Raw genomic sequence first — 16099 nt, forward strand, 5'->3', positions numbered from 1 at the left:
GCTGAGTCGTAAGGCGAAGCTCTCAATTTACCGGTCGATCTACGTTCCTAGCCTCACCTATGCTCGTGAACTCTGGATCATGACCGAAAGAATGAGATCGCGGATACGAGCGGCAGAAATGAGTTTCCTCCGCAGAGTGGCTGGGCGCACCCTTAGGGATAGGGTGAGGAGCTCAGTCACCCGGGAGGAGCTCGGAGTAGAGCCGCTGCTCCTCCGCATCGAGAGGAGCCAGTTGAGGTGGCTCGGGCATCTGTTCCGGATGCCTCGTGGACGCCTCCCTGGGGAGGTGTCCCGGGCTTGTCCCACTGGGAGGAGGCCTCGGGGCAGCAGACCCAGGACACGTTGGAGAGACTACGTCTCCCGGCTGGCCTGGGAACGCCTTGGGATTCCCCCAGAGGAGCTGGAGGAGGTGTGCGGGGAGAGGGAAATCTGGGGGGCTCTGCTTGGACTACTGCCCCTGTGACCCGGTCCCGGATAAGCGGAGGAAGATGAATGGATGGATGGATGGATGGATGGATGGATGGATGGATGGAGGTTTCCTACAATAGTGCTTCAATAAAATTTTTCATAACCTATTTGCTTCTAACTAGTCACATTTATTAATGCAGCTGGGACTTTCCTCCAAAGGAACTTACCATGTTAAGATACCTCTTCAGCCATTTACACAGCTGAAGAATTTCATCAGAGTAATCGAGGGTAGGTACTTTGCTCAAGGGAACTGTAGCAGTAGCTGAGATTCAAACCTACCAACTTCAGGTCAAGAGGCAGCAGCACTCACCGCGACGCTACCAAGTGTCTCCGTGGGCTTTAAAAGGCAAACAGTTAAGGCAGTCAAGATGACATTAACCACTTTTTTTTTTTAGTGCTTACAAACACTTTTACCACGGCAACTCATCAACACGTTTCAAATGCACAGAGGTTCTCGCTTCTGGCTCCGTTGTGGTGGAATGACCTTCCCCTCTCACTCAGAACTGCCTACTTTTAAAAAGGGTCTGAAAACTCATCTCTTCCGGACCCATTTCGCCCAAGATCTCTCCCGCTCATGTATGGTTTAAATGTTCATGCACCATAACTTCATGAACGTCACCAGATAAAGCCTTCACTCAGCCACTACTCTGGCATCTTATTTGCTTGCTTGTGTATCTTCTAATATTAAATAAATAAATAAATAAATAAATAAAAATAAAAATTTTTAAAAAGAAAATTGGTAGGAGGATATCGGGATTTGTCTATCTTGTGTTTTATGCACCTCCTTGAATGATGAACCTCGGTGCAGCAAGTGGTAGGTAACAAACTAGGTTTACGTGGGTCATATGTCTCTTAATGTAATGCATAAATTGTACTTTTGCTGAGATGTACGTCGCTTTGGTCAAAAGTGTCTGCCAAATGAATAAGTGTAAATGTAAATGTGGCTCCAAACACTTGAGGTAGAATCCAGACACAGGAAATTAAGCTGACGTGATGATGCCATTAAAAGTCCTGAAATGACACCCATGAGCTACAGACTTTACACCAAGGATCTTCAAAGACCCGTGAAGGTAAACGTTAAGCGCAGGCTAAGGCAGTACCTCTCTGCATCGTTGTGCTCTTCCTCAGACATCCTACTGCAAAGGAAATCCTTCAAGGTGCAGGTATTTTCCATCCACTCAATGAGACCAACGCTGAGGGCAGAACCACAATGTATCGGATATGTATCGCACAGATGCTGCACAACGTTTCCCAGACACAAACCCATGGACACCATAACTAATTAAACATTGTGCCTTACTGACCACTGAGAGCTGACCTTAGAGTTGAGGCTAATTTGTTGAAATCATCAACACCCCACAGTAAACTGGTAAATTCCTTAGTTTGATTTATTATGGAAAGTAACCTAAATGATTACAGTGTGATATCCAGCATTGTTAACACTAATCAGTATTAATCTGTAAGTGACCTATTTGCTACATAAATTTCATTGACTGGATCCAAAAAACAAAGGCCATTATTCAAGATGCCTAGACAATAAAACAAAAATTGCAAAATGTATAAGAAAAAAAAGAATTAGGACAGTTGTATTAAAGCAATAACCACACACGTGCACACGCACAGAGAAAAATGGGAAAACGAGAGCGCACCGTGTTGTCATGGGGATGACTTTATAGATACGCAGCACCATGTTCTTCTGAGAGCAGGTGGCGTCACTCCGAAGGATGGTGTTCACGATGCTAAAAAGCTGCTCGGTGCGCTGGTGGAAAGGAGCTTTTGTGCTGTTTTGACCACGGTTTCGATGGTGTTGGGCCCGGGATAAGTCCTCGCTGATGTTGAGCCCCACGTACTAAACACAGCCCACCCTCTCCACTGCCGTCCCACTGATTAGAACAAGTGTGCGGTCTCCTCCCACAGTCATCTCCTTGGTTTTACCAACGTTCAGAGAAGAGGTTGTCGTGCTGACATGGTACTGAACGCTGAGCTATAATCAAGAAGCAACATTCTCACATATGCCCCTTTCCTGTCCATGTGTGAGAAGGCAGTATGGAGGGCAGTGGCAATAGCACCCTCCGTAGACCTGTTCTGGCAATATGCAAGTGCAGTGGGCCTAGGGTGTCAGGTGGCGAAGAGGGGATGTGAGATTTGACTAACCGCTCAAAGCACTTCATGATAAGTGATGCGAGCGCTGCAGGGCGGTAGTCATTTGAGCAGCTGAGTCTCCACGAGCATCCCTGCAGAGCACGGAGGCCAGTGGCTGGGCTCGTCCAGAGGTGGACCTCTCGCACCCTAAGTGAGAATCGTACCGCTAGACCACCAAGCATCCCTCGAGGTCACTTTTTGACCCACCTCGTGTTACTTTTCCAGAGCCCCGCATTTTCCAAACTGTACTTCTTCTTGGCCCGTTTGCTGGGCGGAGACGCTGGAAAGTGACACGGTCTGCCCCCTCGTTCATGAGCCATCAGGTACCGACCTTGTGGCGCAACGGTAGCGCGTCTGACTCCAGATCAGAAGGCTGCGTGTTCAAATCACGTCGAGGTCAGGCCTGGGATGTCGGCGACCCTCCGACATGCACTCTCGAGCTAGGTCACAGAGTGACACAGAGCGCTTTAACACAAGCATGAGGCAAGAAGAGCAGTTGCAAACAAAGAAGACAGTTGACTAATGGCTACCATAACGAAGCCCTTTTATAGAGCTATGAGTATCCCTACTGGCCACCAGGGAAAGGAGCAAAAACTCCCAACTGAAAGTTGAGGGAGAAAAAGAAAACCTCTCGGGGTGCACAGGCCAGTGGCTGCCCATCGCTCCTGGGCATTCTAGTTTAAGTAACAATTGTAAGCCAGTTTAACAAGCAATAATGATATTGGTGCTAAATGGTGTCTTGGATCCCCAGCTAAGCATGGAACGCCTCGTTCATCATGGCAGTTGGTCAACATCCTCAGTCAGCATGGGATTCGTCTGTCACCAACGGTCAGCCTCCTCAAGTCTTACGTAGCGAGGCAACGCTCAACAAGAAGAGAGAACAGAGTTAGTAAGTTGTTACTTAACCTAATTTATTATGCATTTTCATAATGGTGGCAAAAAACAAGCAAGGCAAGTGGAATTACATTTCGAGGTGGAATGCCTGAGTGAACATGTCAGTCTTTAATCGGGATTTGAAAACAGAAACAGACGGGGCAATTCTCGCAGCAGCATTTTGTACCAGCTGCAGCCTGGATACAGTCTGGTATGGACGACCCGACAATAAAGCAGTGCCAAAGTCGAGCCTGCTTGAGACAAAAGCCTGAACCATCAGACCCAATGATACAGCTGGTGGTGCCGGCATCAACCCTTTCCCTTCCTGGTGGACACAGGGGTGACGAGATCCGCTATTAGAAGACAGGAGGTGCCGGGGTTCCTGCAAATGGAAACCGGATCTGCCTCATGGGAGCATCAGGAATAACACAAAGCCTCAAAAAAACAGACCCACTGCGTGTGGGAGTGACAGAAGACATTGCTGTGACTAACCGTTCGTTTCTCCTTAGTAACCGCTGTCCGGTGAAGCTGCTGGGTCGCGACCTGCTTGCGAAGCTCGGGGCAACTGTCACTGTGACCGAAGAAGGTGGCAACATCGCATCTCCAGTATTGGGACTGTTGTCTCTGCAGGTGTTATCGCAGTACACCGCTTGGCTGCTGGATGATGACGCGCTGCGGTGAGGTAAGGGTGCCTCCCAACTTGACACAGCCCACACGGTTGCACTGCACAGCACGCTTCTTTGCCAAAGAAACCGTAGCGTATCGACAAGAGTCGCATGAGTTTCCGGCAAAGAAACTTGAGGAAGAGAGAATCATTATGTCGGATTTGTTCCTGACAAAGTGCCCCGCTGCAGCCTCTTTTGCTCTGATCCCGGCCCAAAGTAGGTGGTACAAATGGGATTCAGTTCCGCATATGTCACTGGGGAAGACAGGAAACTCAGAATGGAAAGATTTGGGCATTTAAAGGCGAAGGCATCGACTCACCTGTAAACACCATAGCAGTGTGGTACCGGAATAATCTCCTGTTACAAGATGACAACGAGGGGGACCATATGCAAGCATGTCGTGTGAACGTTTCATGCTCAAAGGCGGAAATGTGGTGTGAGAAATTGTTCGTTCAAGTGTGGTGTGAAAATATGTTCAAGTAGTCAATATTTTCAAGTGCTTAATATGTTCTAAAGTGATGTAAGAGTTAAGACGTTCAGAAAATATATGCTGTCCGTTTAACGCAATGGAGAAACGTTGATAGGGCAAACAAAACACAAAGAAATTTGAACCTTTAGGATGCGTCCCGGCAGACTTCTAAAACAGGGACAAACTGTTTGGAGGGACGTAGAAGACCGGCAAATAGAGAGCTTTGCCTTACGGCTCAGCTCCTGCATTCACCACCACAGTCCGGTACAGCAACCGCATTACTGCTGCCGCTGCCACCTCACTTGTGAATAAGACCCCAAGATGCTTAAACTCCTCCACCTGGAGCAAATTTTATCCCCTCACCTGAATGAGGGGGGCAAGACTATCTTTTTCCATGAGAGTAGCATAGAGTCAAACTTGAAGGTGCTGACCCTCATACCCACCAAATCAATATTAACACATTCACTCCATAACCTTTACAGCTTGCTGGTTTTTTTTTTTTTCCTTCTTCCCCCCCCCCCCACCAGACACTGAGAAGACCACTACCAACACATCCTTTTCACCCCAGATGGGACTTGAACCCACAATCCCTGGCTTAGGAGGCCAGTGCCTTATCCATTAGGCCACTGGGGCTAAACTTAGCAGAATACCTAAAGGAAGTGTAAATGAAGAGGAACACCACCGTGATGCTTGGTTCTTACATTTTTCAGTAATGCCTTTCAGTTTAACTGTGAAGCCAGAATACACTAAAAACTCCCAAGTGTTGTTCCAACAACAAGGTGTCGCCTGCCTTATGACACTGTGGCAAACGGATGTGTACTTAAGAAGAAAGGAATTATATCATGCGGGCATATGAACTAGGAATGGATAACAGAGCGTTAATTGAACTGCGAGCGACTTCTGCATCGTCATGGCAATACAGAAACGCGGATGTCTCTTGCGGCAGAGATTCGACATGACTCAAACAAAGGACCCAAGATAGGAGAGAGTATCTTACTTTGTCTCTCCCCAGCGAGAGAGAGAGTCCCTCGTCCCCTGTGCTGGACTTAAGGGAGTCTCCCCGAGCATCCAAAACACACTCCTTACATACGTCTAGAGGCGCATGCTAAGTGCGCACACGCGCACACACACACACACAAATAGTCTTAACCGCTTGCCTCATACAGGGTTGCAGGGAGCCAGAGCCTAACCCAGCAACTGAGGGCATAAGGGGACACACTCAGAACAGGACACCAGTCCATCGTAAGGCACCCCAAGCGGGACTCAAACCCCAGATCCACTGGAAAACAGGACCTGGTCCAACCCCCACTGTGCCACTGCACCACTGCACCACTGTGCCACTGCACCAGTGCACCCCCCTCTCATGCTAAGCATATGGTGGCATTTCTCATTGGCTTTCTCTCTGCATGATCAACGCGTGCTCAGCTCGTGTTTGCTTCGAATTTGTTACTTACTTATCTGGTACGTTCCCTACAGGCTAGAGTGAGCTATGCGCATTAACCTTATTTATTTTCTTGTTTTTTTCGCTACCAGCCAGTGTCTGGTTAGTGTCTGAGTTGGGGGCGCAGTTTCGGTACATTCCTGCTTCTTGCGCAGCGGGCTTTCTGCAGCAGTTATGGAACAAATCAGCTGCACAAAATTGCACAATTTTTTTGCTTTTTTTTTTTTTTTTTTAGTATAAAGTGGAGGCAACTGTTTGGTGGGGCGTGAGGGGTATGTGGGGTTTTGGGAGGGATGGAGTACTGGTGGCGTGGTTGGTTTGTGTCCAGCCCCCCTTGATTTTGGCACAAGGGGGTTGAACATCTTTCCCTGTGTATTATTGCATGTTGGTTCTAGGTGACTAGTGACTGCTGTGAACAGGGCAGCTGGCGGCATGGGAAAGATCGTGTGACAGCAAGGAGAGACTGCTGGCAGGAGGGAACAGACCCCACTAGGGGCTGACATGGGCTAGCAACCTGTGTCAGCAGCATCTTGTGCTCTTGTGTAGCAGGAGGTGCGCCCTGTTTAAGCTACAGACACACAAATGTTATCAATACCCCAAGAGTCAGTGAGAGCAGGGGTGGAAGACGACTCATCGGTGGATATAACGGCTTTAGACCTTGGCGTGAACTTGACCATGAGTAGGGGGGAAAGCACGAACACAACCACGCCAAGTAGGGGTGGATCGGTGCTGCAGGTGTGTGTTTGTGGTTGGAGGAAGGTGACTTCAGTGAGAAGCCTAAGAATTCATCAAGGCAAGAAGAAGTGTTTAGGGGGACGAGGCAGGGGCCCCGCATTGATCGCCACCACCTACGGAGTGGTCCAGATAAGTCAGGTGAAGTCCAGGGGCAGGTTGCACACCAAAGACCACAGGACATCAATACCTCTGTCTTAGAGGAGACAAGACCAAAGATGGATGCACAAAGCAGCATCGATCATGGAGAGGATGCGGGGCAGATGATACCAAGATGAGAACAAAAACCTAAGGTGAGATGGCCAGGCGCCACCTACTGTAAGGAGTGGACCTCTAAAAACAATGACTTGAGAGGGATTTTAAATGGCCTGAAGGGTACGGCTGAGTCTAAGATAAACCAATTGGGTGAGATTATATACGACTATGGGAAGAAGAGGTTTGAGGTGTTCGAGAAGAAGCGTAAGGGTGAGCAGAGCATGTTAAGGTCAAGACGGCAGATGGAAATTGAGAGGTTGATTCAGGAAAGAAGACACTTAAGAAAGCTTTGGAAACGAGCAGATGAGGAAGGTAGAAGTGGTATTAATATTTTGCAGGAAGAATTGAAACGTAGATTGGTAGTGTTGAGGAGAGCGGAAAAGCTTAGATTGAGGAGGAAGAAGAAGGAGCAAGCTATGGTGGCATTTTTTAAGGACCCATTGAAATTTGTGAAGTCCTTGCTTGAGCAAGAGAAGTCTGGTTGTTTAAATGTTCAAAGGAGGGAGTTGGAGAGCTATCTGCTGGAAATGCACACCGATGGTGAAAGTGAGAGGGTTTTTAAAGTACCTGCAGGTATTCCTCCATTAGGGGAGATCGTGGCACAAATGGACATGTGTCCTCCAAGGTTGAAAGAAGTACAAGAGGTGGTACGGCGTGCGAGGGCAGCATCTGCACCAGGACCCAATGGGGTTCCTTAACGGGTTTATAAAGGTGCCCCGGATGTTTTAAAGTTTTTGTGGAAGCAGATGGTGGTCGTATGGAAAAAAGGTACCATTCCAAAAGAATGGCGGCGAGCAGGAGGGGTATTTATACCCAAAAAGAGAAAGATGCGGTAGAAATAGGGCAATTCAGGCCAATGTGCCTTCTTAATGTTGAAGGGAAAATATTTTTTAGTGTTGTGGCGCAGAGGTTGTCTGCATATTTGTTGGCCAACAACTTAATTGACACATCTGTGCAGGAAGCAGGAATTGCGGGTTTTTCAGGCTGTTTAGAGCATTTTTCTATGATCTGGCACCAGATAAAGGAGGCCAAGATGGAAGGTGAAGACCTCCATGTGATTTTTTTGGACTTGGCGAATGCCTTTGGTTCAGTGCTGCATGTTTTGTTGTGGAGGGCATTTGTTTTGTTTTTCTTTTAAAGTCCCAGAGTGTATTACGAGACTGGTTAAGGTGTATTTTGAAGACATCCAGTTTTATTTTTGTACCAAACAATACACCACAACTTGGCAGCGGGTTGGGGATTGGCATAATGGCCGGATGCACAATCTCGCCTCTGGCTTTTACCATGGCTATGGAGGTGATAATAAGGGCGTCGAGATGGGTGGTTGGGGATATGAGGCTGAAGGATGGTTCTCGCCTTCCGCCAATCAGAGCGTATATGGACGATATGACTGTGCTTACTACTACTATCCCATGTACTCGTCGCTTATTAATGAAGTTCAATGGAAATCAAAAGTTGGCCGGACTGAAAATTAAACCTAGCAAAGTGTAGGAGCTTGTCAATAGTTAAAGGAAAGTTATCGCAGGAGAATTTCCAGAATGATGGGGAAAAGGTTCCGTCAGTGGCTGAAAGGTCAATTAAAAGGTTGGGTCGATGGTATGATTCCTCACTTAGCGACAGGGAGCAGCTTAAAAGATTAAGGGAGAATGTAGTACAGGCAATTAATAGGATTGATTAATCTTTTTTACCAGGGAAGCCGAAGGTTTGGTGCCTGCAGTTTGGTTTGTTGCCTCGTATTAGATGGCCGCTAACTATATACGAGGTTTCTGTGTCAGGGGTTGAAAGACTGGAAAGGCTGATGAGCAAAGCTATTAGGAGAGGGTCTTGGAATTACCACTGACTAGTCTTGTGGAAGAATTCAAGTGTGCCAAGGCTGGCTTGGAATTAACATTGTCAAGCACAAAAGACCCAGTGGTGAGATCGATTCCTGTAAATTTAAAAACAGGATGTAAGTGGGATCCACGGGAAGCTGTTGCGCATGCACAGACAGCGCTTGAGCACAGAGATGTGGTCGGTCAGGTGCAGGTAGGTAGGGCGGGGCTTGGTGCCGGCGATCGAATAAAGTTGCGGAGTAAAGCTAAGTTGCCGGAGAGGAGAAGGATGGTGATTGGTTTTATCCGCGAGCAGGAAGAGGAGACGAGGCGGGTAACTGCGACGCCACATGGTGCGCAAGGGCGATGTTTGGCTTGGGAGCACGTGGAGAAACGGAAGATCAGCTGGCGTGATCTGTGGGCGATGGACGCCGGTCGTATTAAGTTTCTCATCGGAGCCACCTACGATGTTCTCCCTACTCCACAGAATCTTAATCGCTGGGTAGGTACGGAGCCGACTTGCAGCTTGTGTGGTGGTATAGCCTATTTGAGGCATATTTTGTCTGCATGTAAGGTTAGTTTATCTCAGGGAAGATATACTTGGAGGCATAATGAGGTGCTAAAATCCTTGGCATGCTTGTTGGAGAACAAGCGGGTTGAAGTCAATTCACTCCCGTGTTGCGGGAGAAATAAGGTAATTTCTTTTGTGCGGGAGGGGGAGAGCGTTGCATGCCACGCGCGTGGACGCGGCAGTACGAGTTTTAAGTGGGGTGAAGTGCGAGACTGGAAGTTGGTAGCGGACGTGGGAAAACAGCTGCAGATGCCGCAGTGCATTGCGGTCACGGCATTGAGACTCGATATTGTCCTGTACTCCGAGGGCGCGCGGATAGTGTGCTTCACTGAATTAACGATACCCTTCGAAGATGCATTAGAAGATGCCTACGAGAGGAAGAAACTGAAGTACACTGAGTTGGCTGGTGAGGTGAGGGAGCGAGGCTGGCAGTGCGTTATTAGACCGGTGGAGATTGGTGCAAGAGGGTTTGTTGCAAAATCAACCACGTCGCTATTGTTGGATTTTGGTTTCAGCGGTCAGTCGTTAAGAGCAGCGATTAAAAGCTTGTCAGAGGTAGCAGAAAGATCCAGTCAGTGGTTGTGGAGGCAGCAGGGTGTTTGGGGGAAGCACACCTGAGTGGGGAGTACTCGCCTATGTGAACATCAAATGGTTCGAGTTTTGTTGTCACCTCCATATGCTGATGTGGTGTGTTGGTTGGTTTGTTGGTGGTCAATGTGTGGCTGGGGTGGGAGGTCTTTTGGTGGGTGGAGTCACCGGGATGGCACTGCGGGCATGGAGGGGGGTGGGTCTGGGACGCCAGATCTCGCCGTTGAGCCTTCTGGAGGTGCTCACTCTTCTGACTCAGATTCTTCTTCACGAGGTTCAAGTTCACGAGCTTTCTCACCTAGCTCGTCCCGGTCGGGTATTAGGGCACAATCATCTTCGTCGTTTATCCCCTGTGCCATTGCTGTAGTCGTGAACGTTGTTTCAGCAATAGCAGCCTTAACACACGACAAACAACACATCAGTAACAGGAAGACGGATAAAATAGCAAGAAGTATTCATAAGAAGAGTTTCAATAGACCACCCCACCAGCCGCTTATTCCTAGCCAGTCCCAGAGTTCGTCACCGCTCTTAAAATCACGAAACTGAGAACCAACTTCCATAACGTTACCCGCCAACGAGTTTATACGCTCGGAATTGCCCGGGACATACGTGCAACATTCTGATCCGACGTTAACGTTTATTCATTTAGCACACGCTATTTCTCCAAAGCGACTTCCAAGGAACTCTATGTAGTGTTATCAGCCCACACACCTTATTCACCGAGGTGACTTGCACTGCTAGATACACTACTTACAATGGGTCACTCATCCATACATCAGTGGAATACACTCACACACTATGGGTGAACCACACTACACGCTACAACAGCACATGTTGCTCCTTCTGCGGCCAGAGGATAATCTACTGCCATTCGCCTTTGCATAGCAACAGCATTAATGTCCTTAAGGCTCTCAGTCGTACCGTTGGCTATTTCTTCTGATGCTTGTGCTGAATAGAGCGTCTGCCGAGCAGCTTTACCGATACCACGCGTTGGGAACAATACCAGAAAATATCTCTCCCGTTTCAGAAAGTCCAGTTTTCACCAAGGGAGGACTATTTCTCCGACAGCGGAGGAGACAAGAATCTGGACGCCACGGAGGTTGGGACAACTTTCGAACGTGGGGCACTACATAGGACAAATAACAGGAACCTCCGGACTGATTCTTTGGAAGCCATGGCTAGGCGCATTTACCACACACCCAGAAAGTACCGTTTGGTAAAATAAGTCACCGTGAAGGTAACATTAAAGGTATTTTCCTGCGTACCGTTGGACATCGGAAGAAGCTGTTGCAAACTATCAGGGCTTGTTTGCCTGGCCATGTAGGTGCATTTAGAACTACCCACACGTGTGACAGAGCCAGGCTGACGACACAGATCGTTCCATTCAGGTTGGCTCTAAGAGTCACGTAAGGGTGTAATTTGTCTTTAGCCGAATTCCGCGTGGAAAAGTCGCGATAGTATCCCAAGGAGACAGGATTACCCGGTTGGCTCACACTAAATATTTTACTGTTAGAGGCCTCACGCGGAGTGGCTATGACTGTACGAATTGCTCATACACTTTTCCAGAATTCACTGGTGCCGTGTAACAGGACACCGCGATGCAAAGCTGCTGTGGGGTAAAAGTTCGGGAAACGGCTCCATCCACAAAACCCTAGGGGTAAAGGCATGAGTGGTAGTCCAGATGACACTAATTTTGGCACATGAGTACAGACAGGCCCAGCAACCGGTGCTATTGTCAGCAGCTGCATAACCCTTGCTCAGAGCCAGGAAAGCGCTGACGCCATGCAAGCCTTCCTCATGTAGATGGGGACAGTTTGCGTTCCCCCGTGGATTTCGTCGGCTTGCGAAGGAACCCTGCAAATTTCACGAGGCGCTGGTTGTCGAAGACGGAAAGCCGCATTTCTTCCCACGCCAGGTTGCAGGGCTCACGCTGCAAAAGAGAACCTCCCCCGGGCACCTTTAATGAAGTACAGTTTCCCAGACCGGGGCTTGAGCCCATGACCCTCAGCTTAAGACTCTTGCACACTACTGACAGAGCCAGGCAGGAACACCACTGCTACCAGCACTTCTGTGGAAGTGCAAGCAAGCTTAAGTGTGCAAATTCAGGAGGAGCACAAGCAAAATGCAGCTCTAGAATCCATCTTGCCACCTTCTCACTTGCTGGAAAGCAGCATCAGAGCAAGGCTTAAAGCTTCCTCCTGCATGGAGGGAACAGCTGGTTGACTCCTGAGGTGCCAGAAAGAAGGCACTGCTTCCACACACAACAGGAGCACCAGCCTAGCCTGCTCTACTAGGGCTCTTTCCCCTCCTCAGCAGGAGCCTTCCCACAAGCTCCTTGGCCCATGCTGAATTTGCCTGCAATGCTTTTGAGAGCTCAACTGACACAGCCAAGCAGAGAGCTTGGCGGGCTCGTCCAGGATTTGAACCTGGGACCTCTCACACCCGAAGGGAAAATCATACCCCTAGACCAACGAGCCCCCCGCTCTCCGCGACCCCCTTCCTCGGCCTGCTGTCGGGAACCGCATCGTCCGTGGCATTTGTACCCGGCTGGAGATTCTTACCAAACGCCTTTGAGATTTTTAAATGAAGCGTACCGCTTTGCGCCAGTCGACAGAGCCACTCTACAATGGAGACGGCGCAGTGACGCCCCTCGGCAGGGGTTTCTTCCTCTTCCCAGCAACGTCCAGTAGCGCTTGCGGCCTGCCGCCCGGCCGAGGGAAGACGGCGCGCATAGCGGAACGACTCGAATCTCCAACCTCCAGGCCACACAGGTTCTTCTTTCGTGCTCCCTCGACGTTCAGAGCCTTCGCTGGAGAAACACCAGCGTCGGTGGGGTGCACTACCTTCAGGCGCCCGGGAGACAAAGCGGCCTTCCCCGACACCTAAGCACAGGTGGTGCAAGTCAATCAATCAATCAATCAATCAATCAATCAATCAATCAGTCAATCAGTCAAAGGTTTAGTCACCAGATGCACAACAATAGAGCATGCAGCAGTGGTTGCTGCGATGAAATGTCTTTGAGTGTGTGTGGTAGGGTGATTTTAAAAAAAAAAATAAAAGGAACAACATACCTTAAGATTACAAATAACGTTTTCAAATTGCAGCGCAACAGAAATCGGGATGCTCTCGGCTGTACGCCTGTAGAAATTAGCCCCGGATCCGGGATGGCATGCCAAACTTGTTCAGCCTACGGGGAGAGGACAGGCGCTTCCGTGCTGTTTTGACCACGGTGTCGGTGGTGACGACATTCAGTCACAGCGCCTAGGATGAAGGGGGGACGAGCGGTGAAGGAACTGGTCTATTGACCGCTCCGACCTGGTGCCCCACATCAGTTCAATTCAATTTATGTTTATAGAGCGCTCTTCTCACAGAGGTTAACTGGTAGACTATTCCACAGTTTTGGGTTTGCTGGACGAATAGTCGCGAACCTCTCACTTACTCCTCGTGCCGTCTTTCCTGGCATGAGAAGCACCGTTTCTGCAACCCGGGCCTGTGTGTTCCTGTTTCATGAAATTGATATTTTGGATGCCACAGAGACAATAACAGACTACATTAACGTTTTGTATGGACACAGTTGTTGAGAAGAAAGCTGTAACTGTATTTCCTAAGAACAAAAGTTATATAACAAGGGAGGTCAAGGAGTCTTTAAACAGGAAGAGGTTGGCTTTCATCAATCAAGATAAAATGGAATTAAAATGAGTCCAAAAGGAATTAAATGCGTTGTTGAAGGGGACAAGGAAAAAACACAGAGCAAACTGTAGAACAAAATTTTAATTCAGGGGACTCCAAAAAACTTTGGGTTGCTATAAAAGTAGTAACCAATACGGAATCCCCCGAAAAAGGCTCATGACTAGCAATGACCAACAAAGAGCAGATGACTGAAATGACTGTTTTCTTAGGTTTGAGTCACCTTCGGTGTGAATGGTAGATCAGGACTCTATCGTGTGTAATTCAGATCAGAGATTAGAGGTGGCTCCACACGCAGTTAGTTTGCTATTTAGAGGCATACGAGCCAAGAAATCCACAGGTCCTGATGGAATTTCTGGTTTTTTGCCGAAAACTTGTGCCAGTGAACTTACTCCAGCATTCTGCCCTATTTTCCAGAAATCATTTGACTCGCATACCAATCCATCTTTGTGGAAAAAACTAGAATTACGCCGGTTCCCAAGAAAAATTGCCCGGTTGAGAATTGTGATTTTAGACCTGTGACTTTGACTTCAAATGTTATGAAATGTTTTGAAAGACTTGTTGTAACTGTTCTAAAGGATGAGATTAAATTATCCCTTGACCCGTTTCAGTTCATCTTTAAGGCTGGGCGGGGCACCGAGGACGCCATTAATTGTATCACTCATTTGGTGAATAGGCATTTAGAAGATACGCACGCATTTGCACGTTTACTTTTTATAGATTTTAGTTTGGCTTTTAACACACTTCAACCCCAGCTACTAATTAGGAAGCTGACAGAGTTAAAAGTGAATCCCTTTTGCATTAAGTGGTTTTATTCGTTTCTAACAAATTGAACACAACAAGTTACGGTCAACAATTCTTATTCTGAGGTGAAGAGTACCAATATGGGGGCCCCGCAAGGTTGTGTTAGCTCACCCGTTTTCTTTACATTATACACTAATGAGTGTTTAACTAGTCAGGATAACAGTACTTTTCTGATGTTGCCAGGTTTGTGGGGTGGTGTGACGATAATTGCTTGATTTTAAAATGAAATGAAGACTGTTGAAATGATCTTTGACCCCAGATCTGTGGGGGGTCATAGACCTGTAATAATACATGGTAATATTATTGAACAGGTTTCTTCATATAAATACTTGGTTGTTTGTTTATATAGATAATTTGTTATGCTGGTCTTCTCACATAAACAGTCTGTGTTCGAAAACTTCAGCAGAGACTACATTTTTTGTGAAGGTTAAAAGTATTTGGGGTTAACCAGAAGATTTAGTTTCTGTTTTACCAGTCTGTTTTTGAGAGCTTGCTAAGATATGGTATTACAGCATGGCATGGAAACTTGACTGTCCAATCAAAATCGAAACTTGCACGACTAGTACATACTGCTCTAAAAATTATAGGGTGGGAAGAGAAACGACGCATGCAGGAGTTGTACATGAGGTATCTATTTTAAAAGAAGCGAAACAAAAAATTGCTGCTAATGACACACATATTTTACATGAGAATTTCAACATGTTACCCTCAGGGAGACGATTTAGGATTTTGATGTGTAAATCAAATTGCTATGAAAATTCTTTTGTGCCATCTGAGGTTAAGTTTTTGAACAGAGAATTCCAAAACTGAGATTTAGATTGGGATTCAGTAGATTTTTCATATCTTTTGATTGTTGTTTTATTTATTCTTATTTTAATGTATGATATGATATGTATTGTTTTATGTGAGTCCAATGTTGTGCACTGGCCGTGTCATGGTTGTCCAAGACAAATTTCCCATAAATGGGACAATAAAGTATATTCTATTCTATTCTACCTGCAGCTGTGTCACGTATTCTGTCCGAGTCGATCGGTGCACCGCAGGACGGGCCAGCCCTAACTTTTGCTCGGGCTGGGTCACCAGCAGGTCCCCTAGACCTAGGAGGGTTGCCCCCTTAGTCGGGTTCCTCGCGGCACACGGGTCGGTCCCGGCAGAAGGTCGTGATCCCGGACGAGCCCCCAAAACTGTGGTGGGAAAAATGAGAATTGTCATACAAATAGATCACTCGGTCACTTGAGTTGCAGAAAACCTTATTTATTCGTATGCGCAGAGTCACACCAGAGCAGCCAGGCAAGCAGATATTTATACACATTCTAGGGCAGATTTTTGTAAGCATAGGCAGAATACATGTTATTTTTTGAACATTCCAGGTGTGTCACTGTGCCCCTCAATCTCTCATCACACACGTCCACTGTCACCAGTTTATCTCCTTTCTTATGTGAAACAGTTGCACACATCCTCTGGGCTTTACGTGAGTCTGCGTAAGCCACATTTCTCTGATATCTCATGGGAACAGGCTGGCACAAAAGGGGACATACAGAGAGCAAACTATAGCCTGGAATGTGCCGCTTTCTTGCATAGGCTATTCAGCAG

The 16099-nt window shown here is 47.5% G+C and overlaps 3 non-coding genes across 3 annotated transcripts; 1 reads left to right on the forward strand and 2 right to left on the reverse strand.

Annotated features, from left to right (window-relative positions):
- The first annotated feature begins 2938 nt into the window (after positions 1 to 2938).
- Positions 2939 to 3010, forward strand: trnaw-cca (transfer RNA tryptophan (anticodon CCA)). Its single transcript has one exon. It is a non-coding gene; the product is annotated as a tRNA-Trp (tRNA).
- Positions 3011 to 5177: 2167 nt separating this feature from the next.
- trnar-ccu (transfer RNA arginine (anticodon CCU)) lies at positions 5178 to 5250 on the reverse strand. The gene has a single exon. It is a non-coding gene; the product is annotated as a tRNA-Arg (tRNA).
- A 7170-nt stretch (positions 5251 to 12420) lies between these two features.
- On the reverse strand, positions 12421 to 12492 carry trnap-cgg (transfer RNA proline (anticodon CGG)). The gene has a single exon. It is a non-coding gene; the product is annotated as a tRNA-Pro (tRNA).
- Between the last annotated feature and the right edge of the window lie 3607 nt (positions 12493 to 16099).

Source organism: Scleropages formosus, chromosome 12, assembly GCF_900964775.1.
Source record: "Scleropages formosus chromosome 12, fSclFor1.1, whole genome shotgun sequence".
NCBI lineage: Eukaryota > Metazoa > Chordata > Actinopteri > Osteoglossiformes > Osteoglossidae > Scleropages > Scleropages formosus.